Source organism: Ursus americanus, chromosome 1 (assembly GCF_024610735.1).
Source record: "Ursus americanus isolate L20-20 chromosome 1, mUrsAme1.1.p, whole genome shotgun sequence".
NCBI classification, from domain to species: domain Eukaryota; kingdom Metazoa; phylum Chordata; class Mammalia; order Carnivora; family Ursidae; genus Ursus; species Ursus americanus.
The window spans coordinates 81,516,305-81,540,025 of NC_142127.1; the positions used below are offsets into that span (position 1 = coordinate 81,516,305).

The 23,721-nt window shown below is 36.7% G+C and overlaps 1 protein-coding gene across 14 annotated transcripts in view; it reads left to right on the plus strand.

Annotated features, from left to right (window-relative positions):
* Nucleotides 1-278: 278 nt before the first annotated feature.
* MAP2 (microtubule associated protein 2) overlaps nucleotides 279-23,721 on the plus strand; it is a 278,987-nt gene continuing 255,544 nt past the window's right edge. For all 14 annotated transcript variants that reach the window (XM_087863130.1, XM_087863100.1, XM_087863105.1 and 11 more), the window contains exon 1: nucleotides 279-489. The gene's annotated coding sequence lies outside the window, so the exon portion shown is untranslated. The remainder of the gene's footprint in view (nucleotides 490-23,721) is intronic.

Here is a 23,721-nt window from a genome sequence, read left to right on the forward strand (position 1 = left end):
GCGGCGGAGGGGGAATTCTCTGGAGCCCCTTGTGGCCGGGGCTTGGCAGGCTCCGGCGGCTGTCACTCTTGCGGTCCCCGCCGGGCGGCGGGCTGGTTGCGGCAGGAGGCGGAGCGGCAGCGCTCCCCATTCCCGGACACTGCAGCTGGGGCGCAGCCGAGCGGCAGGCTGGCGGCCGCATGGGGAGGCGGGGCGGAGGCGGGGCCGGGGCGGAGAGGCGGGGCCGGAGCGGGGCGGGGGCTTGGGGAGCCCGGGCCAGGGCGGCGCTCAGACTGGGCCGGGCGCTCGGGCTGCGCGGGCTCTCGGCGGCCGCGGGGCAGCAGCAGCATCCTCCTCCTTCTCCTCCTCGCTTCCTTTTCTTTCCTTCCGCTTCTTTCTCTTCTCCTCCTTCTCCTCCTTCCCCTGCCCCGTCTCCCCTTCTTCTCTGGAGGGCACAGTCCTCAGGTCCGTGAGCGCAGGCAGCGACCACCGTGGGTGCATCCAGTCCAGGTAAGAGAGCAGTCCGCACCTCTGGTTCTGTATAGGACTCCTTTCCTTTCCTGCTTGGCTCTCTGCTTGGAGGGAGCCTCAGCTAGGAAAGGGGTGGGAGTAGGGAGGGGGCTGTCTCGTCCTCACTGCCTTGGAAGCCGGCACAGGTTGGCCGGCTATCCGTCTCCCACCTGGCGGCCCCTTCAGGCCCAGCCTCTCCAGGTGTCACCACAGAGCAGGGGAATGGGCGCTGCTGCTACCTGGCTCTATGTTTGTGGAAGAGTGTGTGACCTGGTTAGGTACCACTTTGAAACCCCGGGAACTTAAGATATCCATATTGAGAGCTAATATTACCTGAGCTGTAGAAAGACGAGGAGTGGGTTATACAAAGATAATGGGGGGTGGGGTGGGGAATTCGGGATGAGGATTTTTTTTTTTTTTTTTGTCCGTCTAGCTGCAGAGAGAACTGCACACTGACGAATGAGTGAGTTAGGGAAGCCCTGTCAATTTGGAATCATTTTCCTTGTAATTCTTCCAGAAACAGCTGGAAATGGAAGATTGATAAACATAATTTTAGGAAAATGAAAAATCAATGTCTGGTGGTGTTGGAGGGCGGGACACGAAAAAATGTCTGGATGAGCTTGAAGCTTCACACAGTCTTTCTGTTTCAAGCGATGGGGGTGGGAAACCTGCACCTACAGTCCATCTATTCTTTTTCTTTTTAAAGGCTTTTGGGGTCCTGCATTGCCGAGTTTTGTCCTTCCCCAACCTAGTCTTTTGTTTAAGGATGGAAATTTCAAGGAGGAGTGTATGAAAGGAGCCAGGAGTGGGGAGATGTTGTGTTTGGGTGTGTGTAGGGGACAGGAGGGAGTAGTGAAGCAGATGGGGTCAGAAAAAAAGCATCTTTGAAAACTGGAATTGATGTTATACTGCCTGGCGTCAGGGCTTAAGGATTTTTGTCAGGAAATAAAAAGCTTTCATTAGCAACAAGCCCGTTTGTAACAATTGCCGTGTGCCATCTGCTGTAAGCCCTTAGCATAATGCTTCCAGGATGTAGACATTTAGAGCTGACACAATGTGGAGGGTTTTTGTTTCAAATGCATACACATACATACTCACATACATGTGTGCACTTGGGCACATCACACACACACATGCACATATATAATACATTATATACATAATATTACAAAAGGGAGTAGCTACTGAAAAGACAAATCTTTTTCAATTTATCTTTGAGGGTTTGGGGTTATGGTGTGAATGAAATCTGTAGCGCAAAACAAAAAAAAAATATTGTTGGGTGATATATAATTTTGAGTGTGAGGCCGAAGGATTAATGGATGTTGGCAAGGAGCTAACTCAAATGTTAAAGGTATAATTTATTTAAAAATGGTTGATCCAGGAGAGGAAATGACCGCAAACTGAAATTGAGGTTTGCAGCCGCAGTGAGGCGATGGAGAACAAAGCCTTTTATGTGAGCCACATTATGCAAAATGTCCCATGTTTGAGCTTCAGGTACCAGCCCAGTATAAAGCATAGCTCTGTCACCCTGTCATTTCACTGTGGGCGATTATATTTTTTTTGGCAATGAAAATGGATTAAATAAATAAAAGCCCTTTAGAATGCCCAAGATGAAGATTACAGCCTTTCACCTGAATGTGACACAAAACACCCATTTAACTGGGCAATAGGTATATTTTGGTAGGAATCTTTATGAATTTGTAAATCCTGGGTGTTTCAATCAACCCTCTCCCCTTTATGCACAAAAAGCATCCTCCCTCCAAGACAAGGTAAATGGCATTTTTTCTTTCAATGAAGAATATTATATTTGTGTGCATATCTTAACATTGATTTTCTGGTAATTTTATTTGATTATCATAGGTTTACATCTGTATTCATGATGTGCATGTTATCAGAGCTATTGTGCCTTTCATATCATTGGTACATGCTGCTTATCTGTTCATGATTAATTTTAATTCGTAATTTAAATTTCAGTTTGCTGTAATACTATTTAATTTCCAAAAGTTTTTAAAAATTTTACATGTAAGTAGAAAATTGTCTAAAATACATACATCTGGGGATCTAAGCAATGTAAAAATTGAGCTTCCTTTAAAAATTTTTTGATTGCATTAGTTTTCATTTTCTTTGTGTCTCTCCTGTCTTATTCTTCCCCGTACCTCTTGTCAAATAATCTGTTTCTTTCTGGCTGTCTGTGCTGCTTTAAGCTTCGAGTTGTGTCTAGACTACCAACAGCAGATAGTTGTCTCAGGAATTTTGAACGTAGGATTTGTTCATTCTCCGAAGCAACTCTCTCTCGGGATGACTTGTTTACAGCACCTTCTCAGGGAGGAGAAAGAGAAAGAATGTGCTGAGAGAGCATGACCCAGTGAAACTGGCACAGCCATTACCTCATCATAGTAGCTACTTCAGATTCATTGAGAGAGCAGACATCCTCTCAGTGGAAACCAAACACCGGGAGCACACCCATCTCTAGGCAGAAGCCCTTCTCTTCCCATAGCAGCCTCTACTAATTTTGCTTTGCTGAGGTTAAAGGGATATTTTCTCTTGTAAGTATTTTTTTTCAGGGATCTTGAACTTGGACAAAAATATGCAGCCAGAAATGAAACTTGGCACAGAATCTAAGCCTGAAGGAACTATTTCATTCCTTTACCACTTTTGGCTTAAATCAATTTGCAAATTTTCTAAACATCAGAAAGGAGAAGGAAGAAAAATATTTGTGACTGTGTTTTTGCATGTTTTCTTATGACACACATATTTTGTATTGAATTTTACTAGCAACTGGATAATAGGCTGGACTGCTGTGCTTTTGAGAACTATAGTTGTACTGTTGGGCTTGAAAATTAAATAGTTATTATGTTTGTTTAGATGTATGCAAAACAATGTGTGAATCCCTAAATTATTCATCAATATCCTTGGGAGACAGACCATATGAAACCAATGTGGGGATTTTAGTATTCAAATGGATTATTCTGATTAATGAAGTCTTTTCAATTCTTAATTTCCTTATGACAGATTAAGATAAAGAATCTGAAATAACAGTTATAATAGATGAAAACACTACCCCCAGGTCAATACTATATTCCTTAATGCTAACAGTAGTCATAAGGTAAGTCATTACTAGATATATGAACCTGAAGATAACATTCTGGAACAGTCATAATAAGCTCTTTTGTCTCTGATACATGAATTAAAGATGCTATTAAGCTCCTTGAATCCTATCTGATTCTTTCAGATATATCAGTTCTTTTTGCTACTTTAATTCTCTCTATGCTTTTATTATTGTCATTGTCTTGATCTACTCATTCTACATCTCTTATATGGGCAGTATTTTGTCATTTCACCAATTCCCCCCCCCCACCCCCCCGCTTTACACCATTTATCTCACATTTGAATGTTAGACTTCTCTATTACTATTACTAGTATTCTTCTATAGTATTACTCTCAGTACAAATTAGCTTTTAGGAGAACATTAATTACTACTTTTTGGTTATTCACCTATATGTCACCTATTAGAAATATCATACTGGAGGCTATGTAACGAGATACCAAAAAGTAGAAAACATGGTCCCTGGCTTTAAGAAATTTACAAATAAAGTTAGAAGGATTTACTTCTTTCGTAAGAGGTGACATTCAATTGAGTAGCTGTTGTGTTACGGATATGACACAGAGAGCAAGGGACTACATTTGGACAGAGGCAATGAATGTGCCAGCATCTTAAAGACAAGCTGTTAGCCATCAATTATATAAATACCTTAATGTATACCTACCTTCTTTATTTCATATATAGTTATATATTTTTAATTAGGGAATGATTAAATATAATTCTTTGTGTGTGTGTATATACACATACACAATGCAAATACTAATAGCCCCTCAAATACTTCCATCAATCACCTGTAGGAAGTCATGTCTTTAAATGCTATACAGCACATGAAAATACAAATTCATAGTTTTCTGAGAAGCAACTGTGGATATTCTCAAAGAATTATCAGTCTCAGGAATTGATTCCAGGGGTGCCTGGGTGGCTCAGCTATTAAGCATCTGCCTTTGGCTCAGGTCATGATCCCAGGGTCCTGGGATGGAGCCCTGCATTGGGCTCCCTGCTCAGCGGGAAGCCTGTTTCTCCCTCCACACTCCCCTTGCTTGTGTTCCCTCTCGCTGTCTCTCTCTGTCAAATAAATAAATAAAATCTTTAAAAGAAAAAAAGGAATTGGTTCCAGGCCTCAAAAGCAGTTAAAGAACTATGAAGTCAGAAGTGGTAGACAACCAAAATCAAGGGGAAGGGTCTGTGGGAAAGTTTGGGTGGGTGGATTGCAGTAGAGGAGAACAAAAGCAAGTTTTCAGTTGTTAATAGTTGTCAATTCAGGATGGAGAAGAGACTGTGTGTAAGTGGGTGGAGAAATAAGAAATCTGTTTTGTTTTTCTACCTCCTCAAAATATTTGGTCCATATCCCTCCCTGTCATTACATTGAACTAAGGCCGTAGGTGTTTCCTCGTAAAATTTATAAAGGATGCTTATTGGAAGCAATTCTGTAGTGAATCAAAAATTTTAAAACAAAGTGAACACAATTAATTGACTTTTTATGGAAAACACTTTGAATCTAATCTTTGAACTTAATCTTTCCTGTTCAAGAGAAACAAGCTTTCCTTTGAGTGATAATATGTTAACTATGATACTTTTTACTTACACATTTTAATGAAATTCTGTGAGAATTTAGACAAAATACAGAGCTCAGGATTTTCTCTTTCAGTTGGTTAAGTTATGTTGTGGGCTTTGGGGAAAGTTTTAAACAATTTGTTTTCCATTAAAACACATAAGAGGTGGCAAATTTCTTTTCTTTTCTTTCTTTGCTTTTTGTTATGTTAATAAGTCTTTTAGAGAAAATAATTTTACTTATAAGGTCACACAGCTTGACTTTCCCCTTCTTTCTTTTCCTTTTTCCTTCCTTCTTCCCCCAGACCTTTTCCCTTTTCTTCTTTCCTTTCTTTGCTCCTTCTTTTCAATTCGTGTTGGCAAAAATTATTGATCGTTAGAAAATGTAAGTATATATATATATATATATATAGCCTGCTATTTTTATTGAAATTTATTTCCCATTACATCTACATTTCTCATGTAACATGCAGTAGTTTTCTGCTGCCTTCTCTCCCTCCTCAGCACTGCATCCCTATCTTGGCTCTTTTTCATCTTGCCTTTTATATCCTCTAGCCTTGAATAATCTTTTTCTTCTATACCAGTCTTTGATCATGTGTTTCCTTCCTCTAGAAGGCCTTTCTGAATCAGGAAGAAAAGTTACTGCCTTGTTTCTTCCCATGACTTGAACCAAGTTTACCCAGGTTCCCTTATCTTAAACATACATGCTCATCCCAACTGTGTCCTCGCCATCCTTTAAATTAATGTTTTAAAAACCTGCAGGTAAAAATGGTACATCTAAATGACTAATTGTTTCCAAAGTGAAAAAGTTAGTTAACCAACTGCTTTTTTGTCATTTTTCTCACCTAATACCAAGTAAAATGGTTCAGCTATTTTTGTAAGTTAAATCGACTAGTAAAGTCATTGTCAGTCAATCCATTGTCTTCAATTTATGCTAGTTAACTAACTGCACAGATATACACCTAATATTTTGATTACCAACTAGTCAATGACCAATCAGAAAATATTGAACTAAATTAATTCAGTTTTGTATATTTTTAATTACATTGCTTTGAACATCATCATTAGCCATCTTGAATCCATTTCAAAGTGATCATAAGACAGTGCTTGAATAACCATGAACACATTTTATCATTTTACTGTCTAGGTCTGTTACATTTAAAGCAAACTCATAAGTAAATACACAAATTCTATTAATTTGAAGTCAACTAATCATGCCAATGTCAACCTTTTACATTATTTAAGTGTTTATGGCTTTATAGTTGGCTATGTTTTGTTGTAACAGCTGTAACAGTACTGTCTTGTATTGTTAATGGACAGCAGTGAAATTCTATAATGAATTGATACGAAAAAATGTTCTCAATTTATTGTCTAGAAAGAATGATGCAGTATCACTTTCACTGACATTAAAGCAATTAAATAATGCTCAGCTTTGAAATTTTATTATTTTATTTGAGCATCGTGCCTCTCAAAATTATAGTCTTTCCATAAGTGTATGCATGTTTTTGGCAGAACGATTTTAAACAATATGCTGCTTACTTTTTGTTGGTGTTTATATGAGATGCCATATTCCTTTGGCCCATTTTAAAAACAAGCAAAAAAGTTTGAGGATGCAGTTATGCATTCTTTTTATGTTAATGTTATTGAATATAGCTAAGACAACGTCTCATTCATTAATTTACCACACATCCTTATTTATTTTTGAAAAAAGTTTTCAATCTGGAGCATACAATTTCTTTCTTCAGTGGACATTAATACGGAGTCATAGTACATGTAGCAACTTATGATCACACGAAATTTGTTTGCCTTGTGTTTTACAAAGAGTTAGCTTGGGGGTATTTGTGTGTGTGTGTGTGTGTGTGTGTGTGTGTGTGTGTGTGTATGGTAAACTTCTAAGACAGCCTTTTATAAGTACACCACTTTTCATAGTTGAAATAAATTATTTTGCAATCAGTTGACTTAGAGAAAATTAAAAACTATACTATGATGTTCCACATGAGAACATTTGGTATTAAATACAATTTTATAAGAAAAACAATGTTATGGGGGCGCCTAGGTGGCTCAGTCAGTTAAGCATCTGCCTTCAGCTCCGGTCACAATCTCAGGGTCCTGGGGTGGAGCCCTGCATCCAGGCTCCTTGCTCAGTAGGGAGTCTGCTTCTCCCTCTCCGCTGCTCCCCCACCCCCACCCCTACTCACACGTGCTGTCTCTCTCAAATAAATAAGTAAAATATTTTAAGAAAAAGAAAAACAATGTTATGAGTATTCCTTAATAAAATCAGATTGGATGAATTTCAAACTATTTGTATACTTTTCTGTTTAGAGATATAGTCCAGATTCCATTGTCCATTATTGAAATCAAGTGGTAAAGCTAAATATTGTGCTCAAAATAAAAATATCTCTGTTTTGATCAAAATGTCCTAAATTGAAATATTGAGCACTCAAATTTATCTTTTAAGAAGTAAGGGTGGCCCTACTTCTGCATGCAAAATGCAGTTTATCTTCATTGAAACAGTAGAAGCCAGATTTGATAAAACTTTAGAAATTTTACTGCCAAGAAAGCATTAAGAAAGCACTAAGCATCCTACTGAATGCCAAATGTCTTCTAAAACAATAAAATGAGTGCGGTCTAGGGTTTATTGAAATGGGCTTTGGCCATTGTGTCTTGAACTAAAGCTTGCCTCATTCATAGATTACATGATGGAAATTATTATAGGCTACTGAGTGGCCTTTGGTGAGATTGAGGTTTTGTGGTTTTGCTTTGTTTTGTTTTTTTAAGTTCTTACCTATTTCAGATTCAGTCACCAGTTCCATGGTTTTCATTCCTTTTGTTTTGAATAGGACCTGAGGGTGGTCACTATCAAAATTAATGTTTATGAAAACTGCACAATGCTGGACAGTCTCACTGCCTTATTTCAGTCCCTTCTTAAAGACTACAGGAGGGTATGTGATAAGAATCCCAACTTTTCTGTTAAAAAGCTGATATTGCAAATGAGTGAACTGACTTTTGATTTTTGATAAAATCTTTTCTTTGTGCTTCTAATATATTTATAGTCTATATAAACAGAATAGCTCTTTGTAACCCTATTAATTAGTGGCTTAGAAGGATTATGTGCTTACATAGCTGGAAACATAAAATGTCATTAATTGTATTCTTGCCTTCTGTGCCTCTGCCCCATTGCAGAAGGGACATTTGTTCTTAAGACTTGCTAATTATATACGAATTAGATGATGTTTGAAGGGAAAGAGGGACGGTCAAGAGCAAATGGTATGAGCCTCTGATGTACATATAAATAAACCATTACGGGGAGCTGTGAAGTGGCTTACCCTAAGGTCCTGAGAAGTGGAGCCAGGCCTGAGACTCAGTCATTTGGCTCCAGCCCCATGCTTGTTGAAGGTGCCAGTGGAGTACTGTTTCTCCATTTCCAGTTCTGATCATATTATCGTTTTCTGCGCTGGGGGGGGTTAGGTGACATGACAGTCATACCTGCCCAACCTTGTGACTCCACAGTGACTTTCCCATGGACACAAAAGGGGGAGGGATCTGGAATTCTAAGGCCGTTCCCACCAGCTGCAAGCCAGCCCTGAAAATGGTGAGACGAACTGATCCAGGAAACACTGACAGGGCTCCTGCCCAGGACCATTCCTGTGGTTTGGATATCTTAAAACAGAAGTTTGAATTCTCTGGGGATGTGTGCTCAGACTCACGGTACTTGGAAAGCCAAGGAGCTTTCCTCAGACCTTGAACTATCCATGCTGATGCTTCCAGATTGCTGGAGACTGTGTTTAAACTTGGCTCTTTGTACAAGGGGAATCCAACAAAAATAGCCAGATTGAAACTTTTTTCTGACCTCTCACAACATGAAATTTTCTCAAAAATAGCTTTCCCTTTGTGTTTCCCCCAGCCTTAATATTTTTAGCTGAGAGGAAGTGAGCTAGAAAGGCTGCGGGCCTCTTACTTTCTTACTCTTGTATGTCTTCCTGTTTCTCTGTCTCCAGTGCTCCATCCCTGTTATTTTTCACTTCTTCCAAGGAGACAGCAAATTAAATGAGAATTAGGTGTTGCTATGGTTACTGTGTTCAGTAGAGCTTCACCTGCACCCACGCTGGTTAGGCATGGTAGAGTCGTGTAGAGTCGTAAGTTGACAAATATTTGAAAGGCATGAAAAGCATCTTGGAGGAAAGAAATTAAGCAGAAACCGTGCGTAAATATTTAAAGAGAAACATATTCCTAGTCACTGAAGACTGAAACGATATCACTACCTGGGGAGTGAAGGAATTCTAATGTTACCCTTCTGTTAGAGAGTGTTAGATAGTATGTCCTATGTTAGATAGTATGTTCATCTCTGGATGAACGTGTTCAATCACTCCTCAGAATTGGAGTGACTGTTTTATCACTGAGTAGATGTTGAGAGAATTCCTTAAAACATTTTCCATGCACATCTGTAAAAGACTGGGTTGTGCATATTGTCTTCCTCTAAAGTATTTTTATTTTGAGCCATAAATACAGAAAAAGTCATCTTAACTGCACACTAGAAATGTACGAAGGCAAATTTAAAAAAATAAGATATTCTATGTTCTTCTTCTTTGTTGTGATTTACTGAATTTGATAATCTGAAAATATACCTTTTCATAAATGATATTCTTCCTTGGAAGGATTCACTGTCTGTCTTCCACTTAAATATCAGGCGAGTGAGCCATAGGTATTTCCAATATCATGGCCCATAAATCATTCATTTGTTTATTTAACAGATGGTTATTGGATCTCTAATATGTGGCAGGAATTTTTCTGAATGTGTAGGGTATTGGGACATGCCATACAAATTCCCACCCTCATGGAGTTTATATTCTAATAACAGGAGACAGAAACTAACAAATGGGTAAATGAATGAACATTTGAAACACGAAGAACTGCTATAAGGAAGAGGAAACAAAAACATACAATAGAGCTAATTTGGGATGAGATGTGCTGCCTTTGGAGACTCAGGTAATGAGAAATAGTCAGCCATGGGAATATGGGGGAGAGGGGGTGCAGCAAGAATTTTCAAGCTGTGGGAACAGAATAAAAAAACAGCTTTGAAGCCGGAAGAAGCCTGGCGTATTTGAGAAACAAATACAAGGCCAATGGCACTGGAGTCTAATGAATGTGATACACGGTCGTAGGAGAGGAGATCAGCAGAAGGCAAGTACCAGGCCACACAGGTCCTCTTGACTATGATTAGGGTTTTTTGACTTTTATTGGACATGCGGTACATTCTAATTTTTAAGGTAGCAGAAGCAAAATTTTTTTAAGAATCTCATAAATGCTCTCAAAGATTAATTATATTTTCTAAATCCCTGTAGACATATCTGTATCTTATTCACTAATGTGTTAAATCACAGGAGAGAAATAATTTAGAAAGTCAAAATCAATGGTGGGGATAAAATTAGACTTATGTTGACCTGGTCTAATATAATGCTCTAAACACAGATAGCCCAAATCGTGTCATTATCTTTAGATCCTGAAATTAAATTACATGTGTAAGTAATTTGAACCCCTTGTAGCCTTTTTGTACCCAAAACTAACCTTTAAAAAGCAAACCTGCACAGAAAAGTACAGATACATATTTGAGAAAAGCAGTCACAAAAATCATTCCAGTTTCACTATGGTTGTATTCTTTGGCTATTTCTCCACAATAGCTATAGTACTAAAAAAGGCCAGGTGCCAAGCAACAACAAACATGCTACTGAAACTTATAAATAAATTAAATAGCAGAGTAACACGTACTTTGCTTCTTGGAGGCAATGGTTTAAATCTCCTGAGAATTTAGTAAGTGAGCTGATCCAATTTCATGATGATCTTGGATCACCTGTGAGATTAATGATCCTGCATATATTGCTTATACTAAAATATGTAATGTACTTGTCAGATATTTGTAGACTTCGTGTAATGATCTATTGAACTTACCATTAAACAGAGTTTGCCAGACATTTGATTGATTTTACTTCTGGCATACTTCAAGGCTGTTTACTTTTTTTCTAGGCATTCCTCAGTAGAAAACAGAACTATTAATTTTTTTATTCCTTCATGTAGTGTTAGTTACAGGACATTCTCAATATGTCACACAGTGTGGGAGAAATTCGTATTTTTATTTTGCAGTAAAGGATTGAATTAATGTTGATATTTCATTCTTTCTTTGACTCCATTTTGTTTTTAAGATTAATTAAATCGTGATGTAAATTGGTTTAATCTGGAAACATATGATGGAGTAATAGATCTATTTCCCAGACTTGTAGTTACTCAGGGTAAACATTAAAAGTATGAATGACAAACTGAGAAATAATTCCGATATATATTAAACTAAATAGTAGTCTTGGAATTTTGATCGAATGTGGGCTTTTTAATATTGAGATATCACTAACCATCAAATAAAAAGGAAAATGTTAGTTTAAAGGATTGATGATCAGGCTTTAAAAAGAAACAGTAATTTTCTTCTAAATGTACAACCATGCTTATGCTACAGAATATAAAATATATAGCATATTGCTCTCCTCTAATTGACATTGGCTAGAGATGCAAGACACAAAACTAAAAAAGAATATAACACACAGTAAGATAAATGATAAAGAATAGTATGGCCTATAAATGCTATGCAAATTCAGAGGGGGGAGATATAGCACCATATGTGAAAGCTAAAGATTTCATGTGGGAAGCAGAATGTGGAGTGGGGATGCATAAGTGGCTGAGTTTGGAGGAATGCCCAAGTAGGACAGTAGTAAAAGCAAAGGCACTGAGACGACACTGAGCAAAGTAAGCCAGATTGCCTGCACTGGAGGACTCCTTTTAGAGAAGAGTGCGATTGGAAGGTAGTCTTGGATTTGTAGAGGTCCTTAAACACTGGGTTTAGTAGGAGTTTTGGTGTTATCATAAGGCCATTGGAGTGAAGGATTTGGAAATCAGAATTTTGACCTGGGGAGTGGTATAAGGAATGTGATATCTAAGATTAGCAAGACAAATTTGAGAGGGTAGAGTGGCAGGTTTAGAATTTCTGCATATGGCACAGCATGGGGACACCAACCTATTTAGAGTATGAGACTAAGGGATTTATTTGGGAGTTATGGTTTCAGACATTTTCATGAACATGGAGAAAATATCAATGCCAATGAATGGAAGTAGATGACACTGATAGAGATGGAGTGAGGAATGCCAGGCTTTTGACATCTTCCAGAAGACAAGTTGGAGGAAGCCAAAAGAGTTAGAAGCCATGCAGAGCTGTAGTCCGTGAGTAATATGAGCTTCTATTGGGATTATGTCATGTGCATGCAAAATATGTATTTTTGAAAGGACAATGGCTTTGGAACACAGATCAAAGAAATAAGAACAAATTTCAATATAACTCCTCTGATTTCTAGGCTATATTGAAATGAACTGCATGACTTCACAAATTAATACAATAAACCGATAATTGAAAATCAAGGAATGTGTGTGTATCTAAGTAATCACAGATTTTTATCAAATATTACAAAAACATTTTTGCTATTTATTTCTGATTTTAAATATTTGATTCTAAAAATGTTTAATATCTTTATAACTTTATTATATCATATAACTACCATATGGTAGGAGTTGGCAAGCTATTCTGTAAAAGACCAGATAGAAAACTTAGGCTTTGGAGGTCACATACACTCTCCGTTGGCAATTACTCAGCTCTGTTGTAGTAACAAGAAAAGGGCCATGAACAGTATATGAACAAATGGGTATTGAAGTGTTCTAATTAAACTTTATTAACAAATAAAGGTGATAGGACCATTTGACCTATGGACTGTAGCTTACCAACTCCTGGCATATACTGTCCTATTTGAACATGAATCTAGAAAATGTCTTTGAAATTAGATAATCACACTTTTAAGAGATCATAAATACATGAAAACTATCTGAGGACAATAGTTGCATATTTCCCTTTATGAAGATCCATGGGGAGAATTTTTAGATTCCTCTCAAGTCAGAACATAGTAAACCTGTAGTCCTAAACCACTGGATTAGTTTCATCATATGGCCACAGGTTGTGTGTACATTTTTTTTTCTTGGTCTTTAGTAACCTCAGAATAAAATTGTGTGCCATTTCCAATAACTCTTAAGAACTTATACATTTCACATACTAACTCTTCTATGATTTATTTTCTTACCAATGCTTTCCTTTTGTCCTTATCTTTTGAATCCTTTTTTAGAACAAGGTCAGGTATAAATAAGGCTACTTTCTATATTTTCACGAGAAAGCCACTTTTAATTAAATGTGTGCCCATAGTATTCTTACTTTCCAGAAGTGAAGGTGGTACGGCATTTCAATCATGATTGCTATTAAATTAGGACAGATGGCATTGCTCGTGTTATTCAGTTTCCATAACTGAAATCATTTTCTCACAAATAAACTGTAACTTTTATGTGAATATGATATTAGAGGACATTTATTAAATCTATTACCCTCACATTTAAAATAAAAATGGGATGGTTTATTGTTTCTGAAACTTTCACTGTGTCTTTGGTCACAAATGCCTTTCAAATGATTTTTCAAATGATTTTCTCAAGTGATCCTAGCAGGAAGCTGCTAAAACCCAAATATTTTTTTTCTCTTTTATGAGTGCGTGACCATGGAAATACTCTGGAGATTAGCATTCAGATATTTAAATATTGTTCTCTTTCTCTCCAGAATGCTGCATGAGGGTTTCTCACTCCAAATTGAAATCTGGGACTCATGTTAAAAGAGGCTATGTTTTAATTTTTTGTTTTGTTTTGTTTTGTTTTACATGCTCTTCATGTGAAATGATACTCTTGTCTTCTGATTTTAATAATAGGTCTTGTTAATACATTAGAATTAAATAGTTGGACAAATTTTGACTGTCCCATTAAATTAATAGTGAGATGTTTTTGTTTGACTCTTCTAGAAATGGTATAATAATGGACAATTGTGTGACCATTAGCCTGAAAAAAAAAGTACCAATTAGGTGCAACTTGGTATGATTCTCAGATCTATCCAAGGAGAGTGCCATAGAAAATGCCCCTGTGTACATGTGTCCACACACAGGATGTAGTTAACACTGAAACAGTGTTTCGAATTTGGGATAACTATGTTATACAATTAGTTATGATATAATCTAATAGAACAAAAACTGACCCCTTGTTGGAAAAATTTATACCAAATCTAATGAGAATTTCATTTTATACTTAAAATGTAACTTACTGAGTTTTATTCTATCACTACTTAAATTAATAAAATTTAAAAGTTAAACACTTGAATTATAATGAATATGTAACTTTATCATTATATACATTGACTCATCATAAAAGTTTTCCTCCATGTCTGAATTGAGAGTTTTTCTTCGTGTCTGAAGTGAGAGAGGATAAAATGGAGAACTGAGAGTAGAATCATATGGCGATCATGCCAGCTTTAACTTTGCATTGTTATTTCCGTAAGCCCACATTGCTGCTGTTTCAGTTGTCATTGGTAGGACTACACACCTGATTACCTAATTCCACAACTATGTGTGATTGCCAAGGTCCACATTTATTAATACCTATACTCCTTTGAGCAAGATGCCTAATGTGTGTGTGTGTGTGTTTAGGATTTACAAAGGGCAACTTGTCTTAGCATAGACTCATAAAGGAAGTGCTCTCCAAAAAAACCTACAACCTCCTTGGCCCTTGTCTCATTATCTTTAAAATGAGGATGGCTGCCAAAGATCTCTCAAGTTTTTGTTTTGTTTTATTTTGTTTTTACATCTAAGAATCTGGAAGTCAAATTAGAGTGGACTTTAGGACAACGATTTCTTGTTTCTCAGGAAGTAAAACAGGGTGAACAAAATGCTCTACCTGCCACAATTACAGTTCCAGAGAAAAAGGCAATGACAGAATTACCATATAGATGTGTATCATCTCCTGGGTATAACAACCATTCTCGAAGAGCTGGAAATGAAGGAACTGTAGTCCTTTTGGACATAAGTCTAAGCAGTTTGCATTTTAAGTCAATAAATAGTAAGTCATGCCATGAGTTGATACTGGGATGTACAACATGAAGAGACATGAGCACTGCACTGAATTTATTTGGAAGAGGGTGTAAATGAAAGTAATGTTTTATGGGACCCTTACTTAGTTTATTGTTTGGATAGTTGACACAGTAACTTTTCTCATGAAGAATCAAAAACTTTCTATTACGTTGCACTTAGATTTATCTCTCTAAATCATTGTATGTAGGCTGTAAACATTTTCATAGAGTGTTCACTTTTTAAATATCTTTGAGAAATTCAGTAATCTCATTATTAGAATAGAGGATGTGATATCTTAGTCGCTATATAATTTTTATTTGCTTTTTTCGTACAGCACCTACAAGGTATCCCTACTGCCAAGAAAATTATGTGCATGAAGGGAGTGATCAACATGTTTGAATGAATGAATGAATGGTTTTAGAGAAAGTAGTTGAGAATCCCAAAAAGCTTAACACAACTTATTTAGTACTATACCAAAAAGGAAATAATGGCTCTCTTTTTGGGTAGTAATATTTTAAGGAATCAACCCCATCCCTTTCTCTGAAAAAGAAAAAAGTACCTATGTCTAAAATCTCAATCTTTACCTTTGTTTAAGATGCAGAAAGCATTATCACTCTACACTCCTACTGAGGCCTTGGGAAAGTTATTGAGTCTCTGGGCCCCAGTTTTCTAATCACAAAATGAGGGGATGAATATAGTTGTCTCCAAGACCACTACACAGTCTGTGGTGAATTGAAAGGACATTGCATTAATTCCCACTTTTGCACAAATAGTTTGTCATGTTGGCTAGCTTTTTGCCCAGCAAAGATTTCAGTGATTAAAGTGCTGTACAGATAAGGTTTTGTTTGTTTGTTTTGTTTTTGCTGTTTTTGTTTTGTTTTGTTTTTATTAAGGAAAGCAGAATGTCACTAAGGAAGGTTGGCATTATGAGGTACCTTTCAAACTACCAATTGTGGACACTTACTTTATATTCAGCAAATGTTTATTAAGAACCAGTTATGAGCCCCTTACTGTGATGAGTCATGTTAGCAGTATGAAGAAGAAAACAAGACTGCATCCTTACTCTCTAGGAACTTATAGAGTAGGGGAAGACAACCATGTCCCATCCTTTGGATAACTAAACAAGCTCTAAATGAACACTTACCACATCATTTTTAATTAACCGGTTTAAAAGGACTTGGAGGAGGAAACATGTATGGCTGGCTTTAATAGGAACCAAGTCATAGCGTGGTTATATGTTAAAATGAGTGATACAAATAATGTGAGTGGTACAAATAATGAAAGATGAGACAGAGAAAAGGCTTTAGGAAAAGATGGATGTAACTCTACACACTTGGCAGATATTTGCCCTCCTGTAGCTGGTGTGAATTAAAAAAAATTGTTTTTGAAAAAGTTATTTTGCAATAGAAAGACAATAAAAATGTTTATTCATTAATATATATATGGTACATGTTATATTTCTTTGTGTAGTAAGCCTTAATCCATCATACTTATTATGAAAGGACTGTTTCTCATAGCTCCTTTAAATTTCTTGTTAATTCTAGATGATCTATAAATATCCATTTAAATTCCCTGAGAATGGCTTCTGCTTCAGATGTAAGTGCTTTAGAAGACATGATGCTTTGGAAAGGATGGGAAGGAGGAGGAGGTGTGCCCAAAGGATTTATTGAACCATTTTTCAAAGCAGAGGCCAGCTGTTGTGGAACTAGAATTAAAATGTAAATTATCAAGGAGGATAATGAGAGCCATTCCTTTCAGACAATGCCCAGTGCAATCAGAGTAAGGGGAAAGGGTTTGGGGAAATTTTCTACTCAGCACAAGTTACGGATGATGAACTGAAAGGCTGGGAGGGAAGTGATTTACAAGAAACTAACTGGATACAACCCATGGATTGTCTAGTACTCTGGGCAGTTGAATTCATTGAGGAACAGACCTTCAGTTCTGCTGGGACTGAATCCAAATCACAAGATAACTGCACAGAATTGAGGAAGTCATGACATCAATACCATAGGAGGACTGTAAATTGAACTACAGTGTTGGCGTGAGTTGCATTTCAATTTATGTGGTTTTATGAATCAAAACAGAAGTCTTTGTGTACAATACAACAGTCAGGGCCACAAGAGAACAAAATAGAAAGATTAAGCATGAGCTTGGTCAGGATTTTCTTTGTACACCAGAGGACAAAAACTCATGAAAGTTTTCAAATCCAAGGATTTTCACAAATAAATTAGTTTTTATTTTGTTTTTTGTTCAAATGTAAGTACTTCAGGAAAAGTCCAAAGGGCTACGCATAAGTCATACAAGTGTATGTCCATTTGAACTGACCTTCTAATCCTAATATTTAATGTCACTGTTACTCAGACATCATGATTCTGTAATGAAGAAATCAAATGTCAATGAGGGAAAAAAATGGGAAATATATTGACTTATATTTGGGTTTTATACAAACTGTGAAAGTGAGGGTGTAAAAGAACTTTAAACTCTAAGATTTGGGGGCATGGGGGCTTTATACATATTTTTTGTGAAATAGTGATCAATGATTTTGTCTTTTATATGGCCATAAAGTTTATATGGGCTAGTGAACAATTTCTATAGTGTCCAAACAGCTAAAGATCAGATCAATGTTAATGCCTGAAATAATAAGGGGTTTGATTAACAGATTAATTACCAGCTTAAATTTTAACACCTACCCTCCCCCCCCAACCGAGTGTTTTGTTTGGATCCATGACTTTTTTCCTATATGCACTCTTGCTGGTTGATCTGTTCCATTTTCAGAGCTTTAACAACCTCTTGTATTCTCACAACTCTCTAATCTGTGTCTCCAGCTTGCGTTTCTTCTCTTGAGAGTCAAATTCATGTACCCCAATTGGTGGCTCCACTTGGGTTCTATGGGCACCTGAAACTCAGTTTGTTCATAATGAATCTTAGTTCAACATCCATCCTACATTCTTCTTAAAGTCCCTGTTGTAGGTGATGGGATTGTTCCAAGTCAGAAACCAAAGGTCGTCCTAGATTTCTAAAAATATGTCCTAAATGTGTATGCCTTTCAGTTTTTCCTCCTTTTCATTTCTACTCTCATTGAATTGGTTTTCCACCTTTTGTCTATAATAGAGCAATTAATTTCCCTGCCTCCAAAATTTTCCTATTAAATTCAGTCTTTATGTGAACTAGAGGGATCTTTCTAAACTGTGTATCTAATTGGATTACTCTTCTCTTTAAAATCCTGAATGCATTGTCTTTTTAACATAGCCTCTAAAGCCATGCAAATCTCTAAATTCCCGGTCTCTTCAATCTTACTGTCAGCCACCCTGCCTATATTTCTGGCCACCCTTAGAGCGGACAAACTAGTGTAGTTCTCTACACATTACTTACTATATTCTTCCCATTATAGTTTTTTTTTCCCCTTCTATGGCTAACTGCTTTTCATCTTTCAAAACCAGATCAGTTTTTGTTTTTTTCTCCCACCGGATATTTTTGCTTCTCGAGGGAAGGAACCATCATATTGACCTTTGTAATAAGCCCAGTAACTAGCAGAGTGCATGCCATATACTACACGCTTAGTAATTATTTGTTGAACTAAACAATGCTGGTTTATGGTTGTATTTAGCTTTTGCTACTGATTGCTTAGATTAAATGGGTGCTTGTCTACTACACTGAGTTTCCATCCAGGGAGCTAACTTCAGTCAAATACTTCGGTATACCAAGTAATTTTATCATGCTTCTTGATCTGTGCCTCTAATCTCTTCACCATCTTCTCCCCAAGAGCACTTGTTTCATTTTTCTACCCAACCCTGGGCAAACTAAAGGCTCTGAGCCTCAGTTTCTTCACCCTAGATAGTTCCTTTTTCAAAGGGTTCTTATGAGAATTAACTGTGAGAGAGAGCCTTTGTGAAAATGGTGGCACTGTGTCAAGCACAGTATTGGAGCTCAATAAATATTTAGTGATTTTTCAGAAAAAAATGAAGACTCTTAATGCTTTCTAAAATGTTAAACATTGCTACTGGAAAATAAGAATGTTTAACTGCTAATAGGAGAGAGATGAGCTAAAATTCTCAGCTATTGAAGGACCATGGGCATGACTTTGAATTCTTTATGCTCAACAGACCTCCAAGCAAATTGAGTTTTAAGAATTAATCACTGAGAAAGAATTATTGTAACAATATCTTTTGTATAATAATTAAATATTTTATTTAAGTGACAATGATATTAGCATTTATAAGGTCAGCCAGGATCCTAATATGCTTGAAATTTTTATTGTTTTGCTTAGGTTAACTTAGTTTAATGGCAGTAAATGATTTACTAAATAGATTATTCATTAAAACCAGCAAAGTAATCAGAAGTTTAGCATATCTGTCTCAAGTCCATGCAGGAAATTAGGACCTCCTATTTTAAGTCTTTCCTGGGGACTAAAATATTACATTTATATGGCTATCACATTTAATATTTCTTTGCTTAAGGATTAATTATGTTGTTCAGTCTCAATGAATAAAAAAATTAATAATTTATGCCTAATAATATATAGTGAATGTTTTTGCAATATTAATTAGTATCTTGTAATTAAAAGTCTTAGATTACATCTATATAGGGCTGTCAGGTCAAATATTAACATACATTCCAATTAAACCCAGCTAGTCAGTATTATGTTTGGGGTATCAAAGCTATTGGTCTAAAATTAGAACTTGCACTGGGTTGACAATTTGAATCAAGATCTTAAGTAAGTTTTTGGTTGTAGCTTCACAAAATTACTTTGAAATTGTTAGGGGAAAGTAAAATTAAAGTATAATTCAAATCCCATTTAGTAACTTCTAGAGGGGTATGTGAGTTACTTATTTAACTTGAAATTTAATTATATAACTGTTTTTCAAACTGAGTCATCATTGAGACTTAGCTTACTATTGAAATAACCTTTGAAGAACTGTGAAAAAAAAAACCCACTTGATTTCTGTATTAAATTTTTCTTTATTGGGAGCAATTTTTTAAATAGTGTGTATTTAAATTTTAAAACATTTTGTAAAATTCCACACTTTCAAAAAAATGTGTGGTTGTTACGTTTAAAAAAGCATAAGTCAGTATTCTGTGATGATGGATGGATTTCCAGCTTTACTTTGAAGACATGGTTCATCATTTTAGGTTGAATATAACATTGTTTTTGCTTGATTCTGTAGTCAGTAAATCTCCCAGGAACTATTTAGTTTCAAAGCCTTTGGATTTAGAAAGTTTTATTTCTGGATCATTCAGACTTGGGTTTGTAATCTAAGAATATTTAGATTGTGATACGTAGTCACATAATATCTAGTTAGCTTACTTAAAAATGGCTCCCATATTTAAGAAATTTTAAAAATTACTAATAAAGCACAGTCCTATTCTAACACATCTAATGGGCAATAGGGATATTAATATCATTATTGTCTTTATGCTCTCAGGAGCGACGTTTATGATTACATTAAAAAGTGACTAGGAGATGCACAATGTAAAAGTAAGTCTGCTTAGGCAATGATGATAATGAATATCACATGAAAATAAAGACTGTCATAGTCACTGTTAAGAATAGATTGACAGAGTGGTTTCACTGTTCGGGTTTTCTGAAAACCCTAAAGCTATGGGGCACAGGTTTTTCAGCAGAGAAATTGCAACACATTTAAAACATGTGGCCAAGAATATGGGTGGGGCCGAGAGAAAAGCTGGTGTTCTGATTTTATAAGTAGAAGCAAAAATCACTCAGAACACTAGATCCTTCTAGGCACATAGTCTGCATTAAGAGAGTAAGGTGTCATTTTTTATGTAACATCTTAACTATGATGGCTCATTAAATATGATGTAGAAAATCATGTTCTGCCAGCAGGAGTAAACATGGGAATAATAATCAGAACCATTGGCAAACCATTCAACCACCCACATTTTCCAAGAAAATTACTCATAATTGCAATTTTGCATTGAGGTATTATTAAGCAGCATGTTTTAATAATATGTGGGTTTAAACTCAACAAGGAAACATAGCAGGTTTTTTTTTTTTTTGTCTACAGACCATAAAACATACCATAAACTAAATGAACTAAAAGCTACATGTTTTTGACAATCAAAATCTAAGTACCTGTGCCTCCTGTCCATTATAGAATGCCATTAAAAAAGAAAAAATCAGTGTTCCATAACAAGACTCATCTGCAAGATGCCAAACAACCAAATATTGGAACATATTTGGATTTAGGGGGTAACTTTTAAATTGTTCAGGGGTGCCTGGATGGCCCAATCGGTTGAACATCCGACTCTCGATTTCTGCTCAGGTCATGAACTCAGGGTCATAAGATGGGGCCCCGTGCTCAGCAGGGAGTCCGCTTGTGATTCTCTCCCTCTCCCCTTACTCCTCCCCCATCCTGTTTGAGGATGTGCTCTTTCTCTCAAATAAATAAATTTTAAAAATTAAAAAAATAAAATTGTTCAATTTAATATCATAACATGGTTATAAGCTTGATGTGTTTTTAGAAAAAGTAAAATTATTTAAGAAAAGTGTAACTTTTCATATAGCTTCTCACTTTTTATTAACCATAGATCTTTTCATTGACTAACGAATGTCAAATACAGAAGTAAAGGAAACATTGGTAGATTGGTGAATGTGGTCTTGGCATTTGATAGCTGGTTTCTTTAGATTTATGTAGGCCTGTAGTCAACAGTTTGACTGTAGTTGTGTCCAGGGGTCTGCCTTGGATTTTTTTCTTCCTTTGATTTAGCTTTAATGTTACAGTGTATATTTTATGTTTTATTTTTGTTGAAAAAGAAAGGCCTCAAGGATAGCTTGGACATATTTACTCTTCTTGGAAGTAACACGTGGTCCATCTCGTTTATTTAAAAAGTAGAGCTGCTACATTAAATTATTTTGAAAATGTTGGATATTTAATGAATAAAAATGAAACAGATTTAATTTTACAGTAGTAGAAAGTTCTTGATGTAGAACTACCCAAACATGAACCAACCAAGGGAAACAATTTTATAGTAACAACAAAAGCATCTAAAATCACTTTATTAAAATGGGAGGCACCAGCTGTTTTTATCTCTCCACCCCAGTTTGAATAAAGACTTGGTGTTCTCAGATCATGGGAATTGTTTTTTTCTCTGTGGAACCAATGATGGAGAGAGCCAAACAGTCTGCCACCTCATACCTTCCTCCTACGCTCTTTGTAAATTCTACAGATTTTGAAGCCCGTGGCCTTCTATTGAGATTTAATTAGTCCACGCCAAGTTCAAATACAAAGAGCTGTATTCATTTTCCATGACTTCAAAGGTTTGACAGTGTCACTTGGATAGCAGGTGTTTCCCAGATCCTACCTATAGAGATACTCTAGGTATTTTAAAATCACTTAGGTCCTCTAAGGCCAGCAATTCTTTTCTATGGCAAAGTTCCAGCTCACCACTGCCAACATCTGGCTTTCCCTTTGTGGAACGAATGTTTAGATAAATAACTGGAGGAATGCAGTGGGAAACCAGAGTAGCTGCCCAGCTACTTGTCTCAGACCTGACTTCTACATGGACCTGAGACTCTGACCTTTCTCAGTGCCTAGACAAAGACACCCCTTGTATCCAGGTCCAAATGACATTAAAATGTGGCTTTTGAGTAGCTCACAAGCCTTCAAGTTTGATCATAAGGCAATGGCCACATCTGTGGAATTACAAAATGCTAGCCCACCAATATAGCTTGAACCACTAAGGCTTTGGTAGCCATGTCCCCTTAAACGGTCTGTGTCATGTAGGTCTCTTTGAGCTTAGCATTCCAACTTTTCAGCTTTACTATGTTTGAAATATAGCATGGTACATCACCTCAAGCTCCAGAAATCTCCTTTGCAAGCACCTTAGTAACTCTCTTATTTGTATGAAGAAATTCTTGCTAAAAATTCGAGTGGTTAACAAAAGAAGCAGTACCATTTAGTCTAGAGAGTCTCAAGGGACTCTCTCACTTGCTGTTGGAGAGGACAGTCATGTAATTCTTGATACTATCCTTAGTGATTTTGCTAACCCCCAACCATCACTTAACAGCCCTTAAGAGAGTTGTTACTGATCCTCTTAGGTTTGAGAGACTTGTACTGTCAGTGCTTCCAAATAAGAAACAGAGTACCCGCTATGTCTTGATCGCTCAGAATATAGTGGACAATATTCTGTACCCTAGCTCAGAGAGTGCAAACCATCTTTCCGCATGCCTTCCAAGCAAGAATTCTTACTAGCGCCTACTTTTACTATTTCCCAAGGATTAATAGAACATCGTCTCTGGATCACATACTCCGGAATCTTAACTGGTTGTATTAATTTATTGTGGCTGCTGTAACAAATTCCTGCACACTTGGCGCAATAGAAATTTATTTTATCACTATTCTGGAGGCTAGAATTCTTAAATCAAAATCTGTAAGCTCTAGGGGAGATTCTGTTCCGTGCCTCTTTCAGCTTCTATTGGCTGTTGGTATTCCTTGCCCTGGGCTACATCACTCCAGTCTCTGTCTCCATTTCACATGGCCTTCTCTTTTGTCTCTCAAATCTCCCAGGTGTGTCTCTTAGAAGGATACTTGTCATTGGGTC